Source organism: Echeneis naucrates, chromosome 3, assembly GCF_900963305.1.
Source record: "Echeneis naucrates chromosome 3, fEcheNa1.1, whole genome shotgun sequence".
In the NCBI taxonomy this organism is placed as follows: domain Eukaryota; kingdom Metazoa; phylum Chordata; class Actinopteri; order Carangiformes; family Echeneidae; genus Echeneis; species Echeneis naucrates.
In genome coordinates, this window is record NC_042513.1 from 7,729,869 (window position 1) to 7,741,923 (window position 12,055).

Below are 12,055 nucleotides of genomic sequence, written 5' to 3' on the forward strand. Positions count from 1 at the left end.
GGCATCAATGCATCCACCTATTAAAGAGAGGGAAAGAAAGAACGTGTGATTCTTAGCGCCTCCAAAACATTAGTCTGATGCAGTAAATGGATAAGAGTGATGCGGATGGAATGGGCCACTGAAGTGCCTTGAAATGACAGCAGACGCATCATTAGGACTCATCTCGCCTTACCCTTTCTACGCCTGTCAAGCCTTTCATTCTAGCATCTCACTGTGTATTTCACACTGTTAACTGGATGGGTTCCTGGAGCAAAAAAATGTAAAAGAATATGGACAAATTCAGAAAATGTGAATTAATATGAATAAAACAAGTTGCAGTGTTAACCATTGCCATCAAAACCAATGCAGAAGATGAGGGCATAACAAAAAGGTGAAGGAATAAAAGAAATTGTCACTCCTCATAGGTCTTCGGGAAGTGATTATTTTTCACCATCTTTCCAACAGCAGAGCACCTCCTGATGATTGGCATGAAGTTTCTGAAAACTGCACAGAACAACTTGTTTATTTGCTAGACCAAGGGAATATAAACCACGAACAGTAATGTTCAAATTCTGTATTAGGAAAAAAATATTGGACGATTCAAATGGATGAATGTAAGTATAAATATCTTTGCGGGAGCATTAACACTGGGTTAACTGGTGACTCCAAACTGTCCGTAGGTCTGAGTGTGAGTGTGAGTGGTTGTTGGTCTCTGTCTGTCTCTGTGTGTTGGCCCTGTGATGGACTGGTGACCTGTCCAGGGTGACCCCACCCTCACCTGTGAGCTTGGATAGGCTCCAGCCGCCATGACCTGGAAATGGATAAGCGGTTGAGGATAAATGAATGAATGAAAAGATGTTGGTGTCATTTCCACTTGTCTAAGGTAGCAACTTATTTTGCCTTTTAACACTGTGTAGCACAAGCACAAGATCTGAACTTTCGGTTTCCTTTTTATTCTATGCATCAATATGAAAGGGTCTATACCAACCCTCGCTGTGAAACAAGAGGCTTTAATAACAGACTTGTAACTCTTCGGGGAGCTTCTGTTTGATTTCATCACTTCAGGCAAAGCTGTCGGAATATTACCCAAACTGCCCTTGGATGTAGCAGGAAACTCTATCTTGCTGTCTTCCTTCTTCATATTTTTATTGGCAGCAGGAGGAGTGGGGTTGGGGATGAGTATAGGTTTGTGCTCAAGTTGTGTTACTTGAAAGAGGCTGGGCTGAGGAGGTTGATGCACTGCTGGCAGGGTTATATCTCTGTGTGTGTGAAAGCAGCAGGAAGTCCTTCTCACTAACCAAGCTGGCTTAGCGGTCAGGAAAAAACATTCCCTGGCTATCCTTTGACCACAGGGGTCAGGCATCCTTATGAAACCACCCTCTCCCCAGGCAGGACAGTAGAGACATTGCAGAGATCCAAGCCACTCAGACCAGCCGGCCGGCCTTCATAACACTTCTGATTTGTAGCAAATTCCCCAGCCTCAATCGCCTCATCAATCAAGGTTGCAGCTCTGCTGACGGAAACACAAGCACTCAGAGATCCTGTGTCCTCTCATGCGATACACGTGGCATTATTGCACTCGTATTTTATTTACGCCCACTAACAGCTTTATGTCCCAGACCTTGGGGATGATAATGTCCATGTAGCTATAATTCTAAAGATAATTTTGAAGGAGAAATCAAACATGATGTGTTGCCAAAGAACCATTCAAAAACTTTGAAAGAATTGTTTGTAAGTAGTGAATATGAAGTGTGAGTTTGCCTGTATATATATATGTATGTGTGTCTGTGTCTGAGTGGTTAATAGTCTTTATTGCAGCTGTCCTCAACCTTTTTTTCACCTCGGACCGGTTTCATTTCAACAATATTTTCAAGGACTGGCATAAAAACAAATGAAAACATGGTGTATAGAAATACAAATTACCGTTAAGCTAAACATATGAAGGGTGAGTAAAGTGCTGATAAAGCATATATCTTCATGTGCTGAAACAGTTTTGAAGGCTTTGTTGCCTCAGTTGCTAGCCTGTCGCCACATATTATGCAGAGCAGGCTCCATGCGTGAGAATCACCTGGAGCGTTAATCTGTATTTTAAGTAGGACTCCTGATATTGTCTTTTAAATGCAGCTTTAGCCCTGTACCACTCTGCGGCCAAATGGTTGGGGACCACTGCTTTATTGCAGATCAATAGCACTATGATGCATAGAAATACAGCCTTGCTCAGACGTCCACGTGTGTATATGCGTGTAAGGTAGACTACACAGCACCACAGAAGCGGGTTGGGGTGGAATTATGAAGGGCGAATACTTTACAAGACACAGCAGTTACAAGGAATCACTTCTTATCACATAAAGGTTGTACAGCAAATTGCAAGATGATGTAGCAGAAAGATTTGAGAGGACATGATATTGTTGAGTAAAACAGATTAAGAATTTAATCGCCCCTGTGCCTTTATCTTGTGTTGAAGTCATGTAACAGGATGAACATGGTGTTGTAGGATGTAGTTTGAATGTTGCACACTATCCCAGAAGTGCCAAATGGCTGTGCAGGTTCCCAGAAGGCCTCTGGGTTCTTTTGAGCTGTTTAATAATCTGTGTCATTATAATACAAAGGAACACAGGCATCGACAAGTATATCGTATACATGCCAGTTTCGTCCTTTTCTGTGCGATTGCCAAAATTACCATTTTTTATGCCAGATCGTTAATTTCATTAGCAGTGAATTGTGAAAAGGTCATGATTGATATGTGATTATTCTTTTGTGATCGTTTTTGTTGTGTTGCTGCAGACCTGTGTAATTGAAAGCAAGTGTGCATGATCACACCCTGTGTTGGACATTCCCAAGTGGCTGTAAAACAAAATTGCTCTGCAACTATTCTATTACATTTTATCTGCTTATTTATGTCCCAGAGTGTTTTCGCAGCGAACTTTAGTCGCTGGCAGTGACTAAGTAGCTTAGGTTGTTATCTGATTTGCTGAGAATATTGCACACCTGCACCTGTTTAATTCACCCCCCATTCTCCAGCAGATGGTAGGTTCCAGGTGATGCTGAGGAGGTGAAATAGCAGTCGGTCACTTGTGTGTACTTGGAAAGGGACATGATTTGTTTTGTAACTCATTTATTTCAATACAGTATTCCAACACCGCAATATTACCACAGCAGGAATGTGTGACACAGAGTGTTGCACATGTGTTGCACACAGAGGAAACTGTTAATTGTCACAATTTAATGTATCCGGCAGACTGCATGTCCAAATATTCACCCCTTTAAAACTTCATTAACCAAAATCTGAGAAAAAGTGATTTGCATATGTCACCTTTTACCCTAATTACTCTGCTGTTCAGGTTTCTGATGGTTTCTAAAATGTGGCTTCCATTCGCCGTGAAACATAACATCTATGGCTGATCATTTGTAGTGGAGCACCAGGGGTTAACCTTTTTCATTTTCACCTCTCTGTGTGTTCGGGGACTTTGCAAAAGAAGTTAGGTAACATTTCACAGCTTGAACACAGTTGTTGTTGCCACCAAAACCAACTTGTGGAGAAGGTCAATTGAAACTGAGTAAATTCTAGGAAAGCATGTTGAAGCATGTTTTTTTGTTTTGTGTTTTGTTTGTTTCTTTTTTTTTTTTTTTTTTAGCTCGAATATACCAGAAAAGTCTTTTTCATCTGTGGACAGTCATGGACTCATCCTGCTGGTCCTTTTTTTTTTTTTTATACAATCAAAGCTTATTGCCTTAATTCTGTCTTGTCCTTCCTTGCTGCACTAACTGATCAGAAGGCCTCTTGTCTGTCCTTGATGGTCCAGCGGGCCAAGCAGCACACATATCATAGACAAAGGTGTCACCAGCTGTTGGGTGGCACTAACTGGTTTACCTACAGTCTGCCACCGTTTCCACCTTGCACAGCAGGACAGTTTAAATGAGCTGTAAAACATGGATGTCATAGCTAGTATGAAAGCATCTCACACTGCATGCAACCACCCACCCAGCCTCCCTCTATTTATTTTCTTCCTCAGGATCATGTCACAGCAACAGCTGGCTAAAGGTAATCCAAATAACTTTCTCCCCAGTGGCATTTCAGCTCCTTGTGGGGGATCCTGAGGTGTTCCCAGGCCAGATGAGAAATATAATCCCTTGACGGAGTGCTGGGTCTAACCCCTTGGACATATTCTAGGCGGCTATACCAAGAACACGTCTAAGGACAGCACTGAGGAGGGATGCTTGTTTCCATCAGGGTTGGGATGCATATTTAGGAGTAAATCAATAGCTTTGTCTTGTAGCTCAGCTCCTTCTTTGCCAAAATGGTACAACATTCACATTACTGCTGACACCAAGCCAATCTACCTGTACATCCTCAAGTCCATTTTACTGTCACTTACGCAGAGTATTCTGGCCTAACCTCCTTCCCATCCAAAAGCAAGCTGCCTACAATTTTCCAGCAGTGCCAACAGTCGTCATGCCTCGGTTTGTGCTCTTGCCCGCTTTCCAACCCACAGAGGGCCATACCCCACTGCTCGTATTTGGAGGTGTTGGGTCAACATGGCAGCATCTTAATGTTTGGCCAAGATTGGACTAATCAAACCCTTTGGGTCATAGCCTGGCTGCTTTGATGTCTCAGTCTCGGTCAGCTTCATCTATACTGTTTCATGATGGTTTTGTGAATCGCTGTATTTGCCACCTCCCTGGAGACAAATTTTCCACGGGAGACTCTGGCTGGGGCTACTGCCAGTGAGAACGCAGCTCCCAAGATCACAGGGACACAAACAAAACCCTTTGCCACACGAAAGTGGCAACTCCATTCCAGAGGTTCGCAACAAAAAATGAAAACGTATATTTCATATGTCTCTGCATATGTGTAGGAGTACATTTTACAGAGAGCGCTAGGCCTGTTGGGTAATAAGTACTGGTACATTTTTAAATTAATCTATCCAGACACATGCAATGAAATAGGTAATTCATTTTGCAAGACTCTTTTGCCTTTCACTGTTCCATTAAGGTATTTACAGGCAGTCTCTCTCCACATGCATGTCTTTCTATTTGAGCACCCGATCTACTTTATTTTTTTCTTTTTTATTGAAAAAGACATGAGTGAGTGCACCATTGAAATGAGAATCATTGACAGACTTGTGAAGAGCAGGCATAAGCCTTTAATTAAATAGCATGGCAGATTATAGGGGGGGCTTAGATTCCACCTTGGCATGGAGTGTTCCCAGCGGGGGGATGGAGCCACTATGCCTGCAAACACATTGGTGTTAGAAAAGAGAAGCATCTTACAATGACACAATGACCTCCTTGATGACTTCAAAAACACACCAAGTCACAAATACTCGACTGTTGAAAGCTTCAGGGCTTTCAGTGGAAATTTCTATGGCAGTGGATGACTGGCATCTGAGAGGAAGCCATACTAGGGTTATGTTTCTGGTTACTTGGCAAATGTTAAGTACAGTATTCACTCTGTTTCTGGACTCTTTTATCTCCTGAGAGAAAAATTTGGCTCTGTAGCTGCTCTCTGACTCAGGCAAGAATAACTGGGAGCAATGAGAGAGAACCAATATAGTTAAGGTGCCAGGTTATGAAACTATAACCGTAAGCTGAAAGTTGCTATATAACTCCATCCACTCTGCACCTGATGGTGTAATAGAAATCAATTCATGCGCCAAATCGTTTTGAAAGAGCAATGACCAATGGAGAAATTTGGGCAACCAAAGTGTGGGGTCACCTTATCACTGTCACATCATAATCCACTGCTCAGTCAGCAACATTTCATGAGACTGACCCCGCAGCTGCAATCGAGCCAAACAACACTGATCGACTCATGACATTCATTTTATTTTTAATAAAACTGCTGCATATTCCCCAAAATTATTAACTTTATAAAAACTTCTGCTATCACATTGTTGTACACAAAGATCTGAGGGAAGTGAGGCAATATTTTATTTAGCGTTTCAATCAATGTATCATTGTATCAGATTCTTGCTTTTTCAATATTTTTATTGCAGGGTGTGGAAATGGGTTTTAAACGTGTTTGGTGTAGGAGCAAGACTAATATGCACTGATCATAAATCAGACCAGGGTGGGAAAGCTCCAGGTCCTTGATAGCTGATGTAAAGTTTGATTATAATGACAGGAATCACCTGTCATTATAATCAAACTTCACATGCACAAAGCTACTTGCACAGATGGGAAGTTTAGTGCTGCTGTCCACAGTCCTTCATGACAGGAAAAAGCATATCGAGTCAAACCTGCATCCAGCACAGAGCATCACATACAGTACACACCGTATCTGCCAATCTCCACATATGCAAAAACCGCAGGGGACTGTACCCTAAAAACAGGGCTTGGCATTCAGCAGTAAGAGACTCGCGGCTCACTGCAATTTAACGATGCAAATTAGCACCGTTAAAACCAATCACAACGGCCAGGTGTTTTCAGCAATTTACTTTGTGTTTGCACATTGTTTTGGGGCGTAACTGAACAATAGCGACAAAAATGTTTGCAATCAATCCACCAGTGAGCAACAACTATATATGCCGCCGCCACTAAACATGCCGTAAAGATGGCATGAAACCAAACTGCAATTTTTGTGCATCAAACGAAGTCCACTGAAAGAGCTTTTTTTAGTCATTCAAATTGCTCAACATATAATGAATTACTAAATAGACTTTTTTCTTTCTTTTTTTGAATGAATAAAAATATATTTGTTTACCCTGACCAAGTTTATGCATTGCTCTGTTCAAAGCCTCCGCACTTTATTTAGGGCTAATGGGGTAAGAGCTTTTAGGGCTGTGTGCTCTTGTGCATATTGACATTAACGAATTTAACATATAAACACCATAAAATCACAATTTATTACATGCGATGGAGTTGTTTGCATGTGCTTTCTTTTAGCTTTATGAGTTCCAGTTTTATGCTTCTGAGTTGGAGGATTGATCTGGAGTGTCTGACAACTGACAAGCTCACTTCACGTCGCTATTACAACGGCCATATAACAGTAGCAACATCAGTCTTTACTTGATGGGGAAGCTTCCAAAGAGTTTTCCTGACAAAGTTGATGAATGATTTTGCTGCATAAAAGTCCATGCAAAGCAAGAAAGCTCCTCTATACTGTTTGAATCATCTTCAATGGCCTGTGCCTGTTTTATTATTTTTCTAGTGAATCATATTCCTTGCCTGATGAATGATGAAATTACCGATGCACACTGGCTGAATCAAACAAATGACCTTCCCGTGTTGCATGCACAGAGATCTTAACACCAAACTGGCATGTCAATGAAAATACCTAGCTGTTTAGATGGCAATGACACCCACAGCTTTCCATCGCCATTCTTCTGCCGTGCCCAGAGAAAATGAGAAAAAAGGAATAAATAAAAAGGATGCACAAACCCGTAGCATTCGAGTGCAATGAATGTGCCCAGAAAGCATTTGCCCTACTTTCATTCAACATTGACGCTATTCCACTCTGGCCTCAATCAGAATGTTCCAATTCTAATTTTTCAAAACTTTGAACTGTATTTTCTATAAAGGCATCAAACGAGTGAGGGTTTTAAAGTCTCTTCCAGAACATGAACAACCACGACATGTAGAGTGTACTGTGGATTTTATGTTTGCCCGTTTTTTCAAGCAATTCAACCCCAAAATACTCACAAAGTGAAAATGAGCTGAGTGTCTTTGAGACAGAGGCCTTTGTGATGTCAAATAAAGGACCTGAGCAAACACAGATAAGTCACTTGTTCTTTTTTGTTTTCTGTGTCTCTCTTCTCGAGGCCAGATAAGGGAAATGAGGCTATATTTGACAGAAAATGGCAAAAATAAATTAAATTACTGTTCGGACACAACAGTATAGCTGCAAGATTTCAATCTCAGTCCATCTTCTGATAATTTCTTCAATTCAGTGATTAAAAATATCAACTATATGTCATAACATTATGAAATAATCAATCAGGTAACTACAGATGCCTGGGTTTTACTCCGGTTGCTCCTGTTTCCTCCCACCGTCCAAAGACATCATGTTTGGGTTAACTGGTGACTCTAAATTGTGCGTAGGTCTGAGTGTGAGTGGTTGTTGGTCTCTGTCTGTCTCTGTGTGTTGGCCCTGTCATGGACTGCTGACCTGTCCAGGATGTACCCCGCCCTCACCCAGAGTGAGCTGGGATTGGCTCCAGCAGCCCCTGTGAGCTGGAAACGGAAAAGCGGTAGAAGATGAATGAATGAAATACAGATGCATCCTTCCATCATCTATCTCCTTTTATCTATGCAGGATCATCAGGGTGGGGGGCTGGAGCCATCTCAGCTGACACAAACAAAATTGGACTAGTGACCAGTCATGCAAATATTCAAACACAAGTGCATCACAAATTTAAACAAACACACACAACCCAAAAAGAATAAATATATTTAAAAAGTATAAAAAGTATTGCGGCAAAAAACAAACAAACGAAAAAAAAAAAAAAAAAACAAGTGTCTTCCATTTATTTGTGAAAATACAAAGAGAGCTCACCACTCCTATAACCCGAGGCTGTGTTTGTCACCGCTTAAGGGCATAAAAACAAAAGGCAGCTTCAGCGATATTTCTATGAGACAGGTGAGGAGCTTTAGTGATCTGGGTGGAAAATTAAATCAAAGAAAATCTCTGATGTATGGATGGGTGAATCAATTTAAGGCTTCGTAAACAAAAGGAACTGCTTCAAGCTGAGGGAATACAGTCATTATTTTCTTTGTTTTAGTAAAGACACAGAATGAAAACAGAAGCTAAACCTCACAACTGATATCACACCATTTACCATTAATTTTTTTTTAGATATTTGCTTGAAAATTCACCTCAAATGAATTGAAATAGTTGCATTTTATTTTCCAACTACAAAAAAGATGTTGAAGTTGTTTATGCTGTTGGGACACCCACAAGGAACTGAAGAGAGTGAAAACTTTGAAATTTTCTCTCTTCTTTTTTTTTTGTCACCTAATCATTATTTATTTATTATCTTTTCTTACATCAACAACCTAAAAAAAAAATAAATAAAATAAAATAAAATAAAATTCAAGGAAGGGTTTAAACCAGACCTGTGCTGAAGATGCTTAGCCCCTCTGGACATGTACAGGACTGCATGTTTCCTGCCTTTGTTTTGGACCGTTCACGGGAGGGTCTGAAAGGAGCCTGCAGCCACAAACCAGATGAAAACTCCAGTGGGAGCCGCTGACACTCTGTAAAAGTAGACACAGATGTTGCTGCCATTAAAGATTGAAAAGCACCTGTATAGACGGACGGACAGACAGACACACAAAGACAGAGAGAAAGGTGACTGTGACCCATTTACTCAAGTTTGCGCATCCCGCTGCCTATTTAAAAAAAACAAAAACAAACAAACATTAAAAACAACTGGGTTCATATTAGTGAGGTTGAGCACATGCTTATTTCAACTCAGATCCCAGTTAGGATAAGCCCTCACTGTCCATATCTGAGGTCCCTCCTGACACCTACTATCTCACACTGCACTGCAGTTCAACAACTCCCAGAGCTCACACCCTGTGTGGCGGCTGACGCTGCATTCATCGCAGCTTATTCATGCAAACACTGTGTCACACATTGAAACAAAACTGTGAAATATCTCCCGATGCCCCCCCCCCCACCCAGACAGAAACACTTTAAATGTGGCACGTTTACAAAATCAAATTTATGGTGCTCATGTTTAAGTGATATATGAGGAATATATGGTAACAAATTCTGAACACATTGTCTCATGAAAAGAAGCTGCAGTAATGTGCAGAGCCTAATGCGTAGCTGGGCTGGAATATCTCACCTGTATGCAGTCATGATGCTCAGAGATGTTTCACTAGCCAGAGGGCCTTTTTAATGGTTTCCCTGTAGAGAAAAAAAAATATGGGATTTAGTTGAACAAAGATAAAGCGCTTTCATTGTGGTTGTGTGTTGTATTATGTATAGGTCTACTCATTTATTATCTCTTTTTGTTTTTGAATTTTACTAACACATTCTTGACATTGTACACACTGTATTCGAAAATGACACAGACAGTCTGAAATGTGGCTTTATCTAGTAAACATCAGAGCGTGACTGCACTCATTGCAAAAAGAAATCAGATTGTTTTGAAATGTCAACTGAAATGACCAAACTTCTCATTTGATTAAACTCCAGACCAAATGTTTCCTTCATGAGTTTCAATCAGTCGTTTCAAGTCATCAATACAGCCTGATGCTCATTTATTAAATGATGATCCCATTTAGGCAAAAGTAATGAGGAGTTTTGGAAGCCACAACATTTAGGTCATTTTGACGTTTTCCTGGAATAACATCAGTATATGTAAATCCCTTTTTTTTTTTTTTTATTCTTAGATGTGGTATTCTACTGGCTGGTAAATTCACCATAACATGAAATGACAACAGAAATTTAACACAGACAGACAGAATTTTTAAGATGCCTGTAGGGGGAAAAGGGGATTGCAGCTTGAAGAAGACGTGACCCACTTGGCTTAACCTGCCTTTGCTCAACTTTGGTCTTAGAGCCAGCTGTGACACGTCCGCTGCTGTCAGCTGGAATCATGGGATGTGCAGCAGGCAGATGAAGAGGAGACAGTCTGCGTGTCCCTCTCCAACGCTGTCCACATAGGTGGAGGTGACAGCTTTAACTTAAGCTTTAGCTTTAACTACTGCTCGGCTGTGCGCGGCCCGACCACCTGGGAGCACACTGACCATATGCACGGTGATGCTGGCAGACAAGCGGCGTTAATGGCAGTAGAGAGGCCCCTTCAGCGCAGCTCTCTTAGCCTTGCTCGGCTTCAGCAGTCTCACAGTACCTAGAGACAGTAAGCACACTACACACATCATACATGTAGTGTACACTAATGAGAATACATGGAGTTGGACAAACTCTGCTTCTGTCTGTGGTTTTTCACAGGGGGTTTAGTGAAGTCAAAGTCTTGTACATTCCTTTGTTCACTTGTAGTGTCAATTAAAAGCACACAGACACTGTTCCCGCTTGAGTGACTTTAATATCAGACATACAGTAGCTGGATTTGATGAAAAGAAATAAATCCAGTCCTCCAAAATGCACAAATTCTTTCCTTCATGAACACAAACACAGTACATTTAAATCCTCTATGACTAAGAAAATAGAGCCTTTGGGGACTTCGCACACAAATGCACTCTAAACTAAGAGCATTATGTTATTTTGCTCTTCTGTTAATTGCTTTTGTGTAATGAAAATATTCATCAATTGCACCAGAATTTGTTTATACAGTACTGTCGCTGGCTCTTTTTCCAATCCAGTAGATATTTCAGAGTAATGACCTACTATGCTCCTTCTCTGTCATGAATTTTCAAAATACTGGAAGTGGTCGTGTAAATGAGTCCGGTTTCATCTTTCCAGTAAGACAAAGCTGCCGTATTTAATTGAGGAATAAAGAAACTGGCAGTCAGTATGCCATTATTCATTACAAGCAACATATGTGGATTTTATTTCACAAAGAGCTTAACTGTCAATCCTCCAAGCGTCACTTCTAAATAATATTTAAGTGGTGAGTTAACAACAGAATGGTTTGAAAGCCCTTTACAATGAGAACACTGGCAGCCAGCAAACCGAGAAAGCTTTATAACGACTGGGAAACCATGAGACCAGCGAGTGGTTAAACTCTGACTGAGGTGAAATTATGACAAAATATTATTTATTCTTAAAGCACTTTTGAGTGCTGCTACATAAAACAAGAACAAATCATGCTTGCTTTGATGAGGTACAGCAATCTGATAAAAAAAAAAGAAAGAAGCTATTTTCAGCACATCTTATTTCTGCGTGTGGCAAAAAACCTCATTTTTATACTGTTCATTTAAATGTTGAAGATAGTAAATATTTCCAACTTCATACTGCTGTATTTAATTATTCAACAATGTCAGCATTGGATAGAAGTGGCTCTGTACAACAGAAGAGTAGTCATTAATGAAGATCTGATCCTTCAACTTTTTTTTTGTGGTCTTCTTTTATTTTTGGGCCCTCCAAATAACTCCTTCATTAAAGGGGCTATTTCTAAGTCTGCCTACTGCTACATAGCTGGATTAGATTTAACAGTTGTTTACC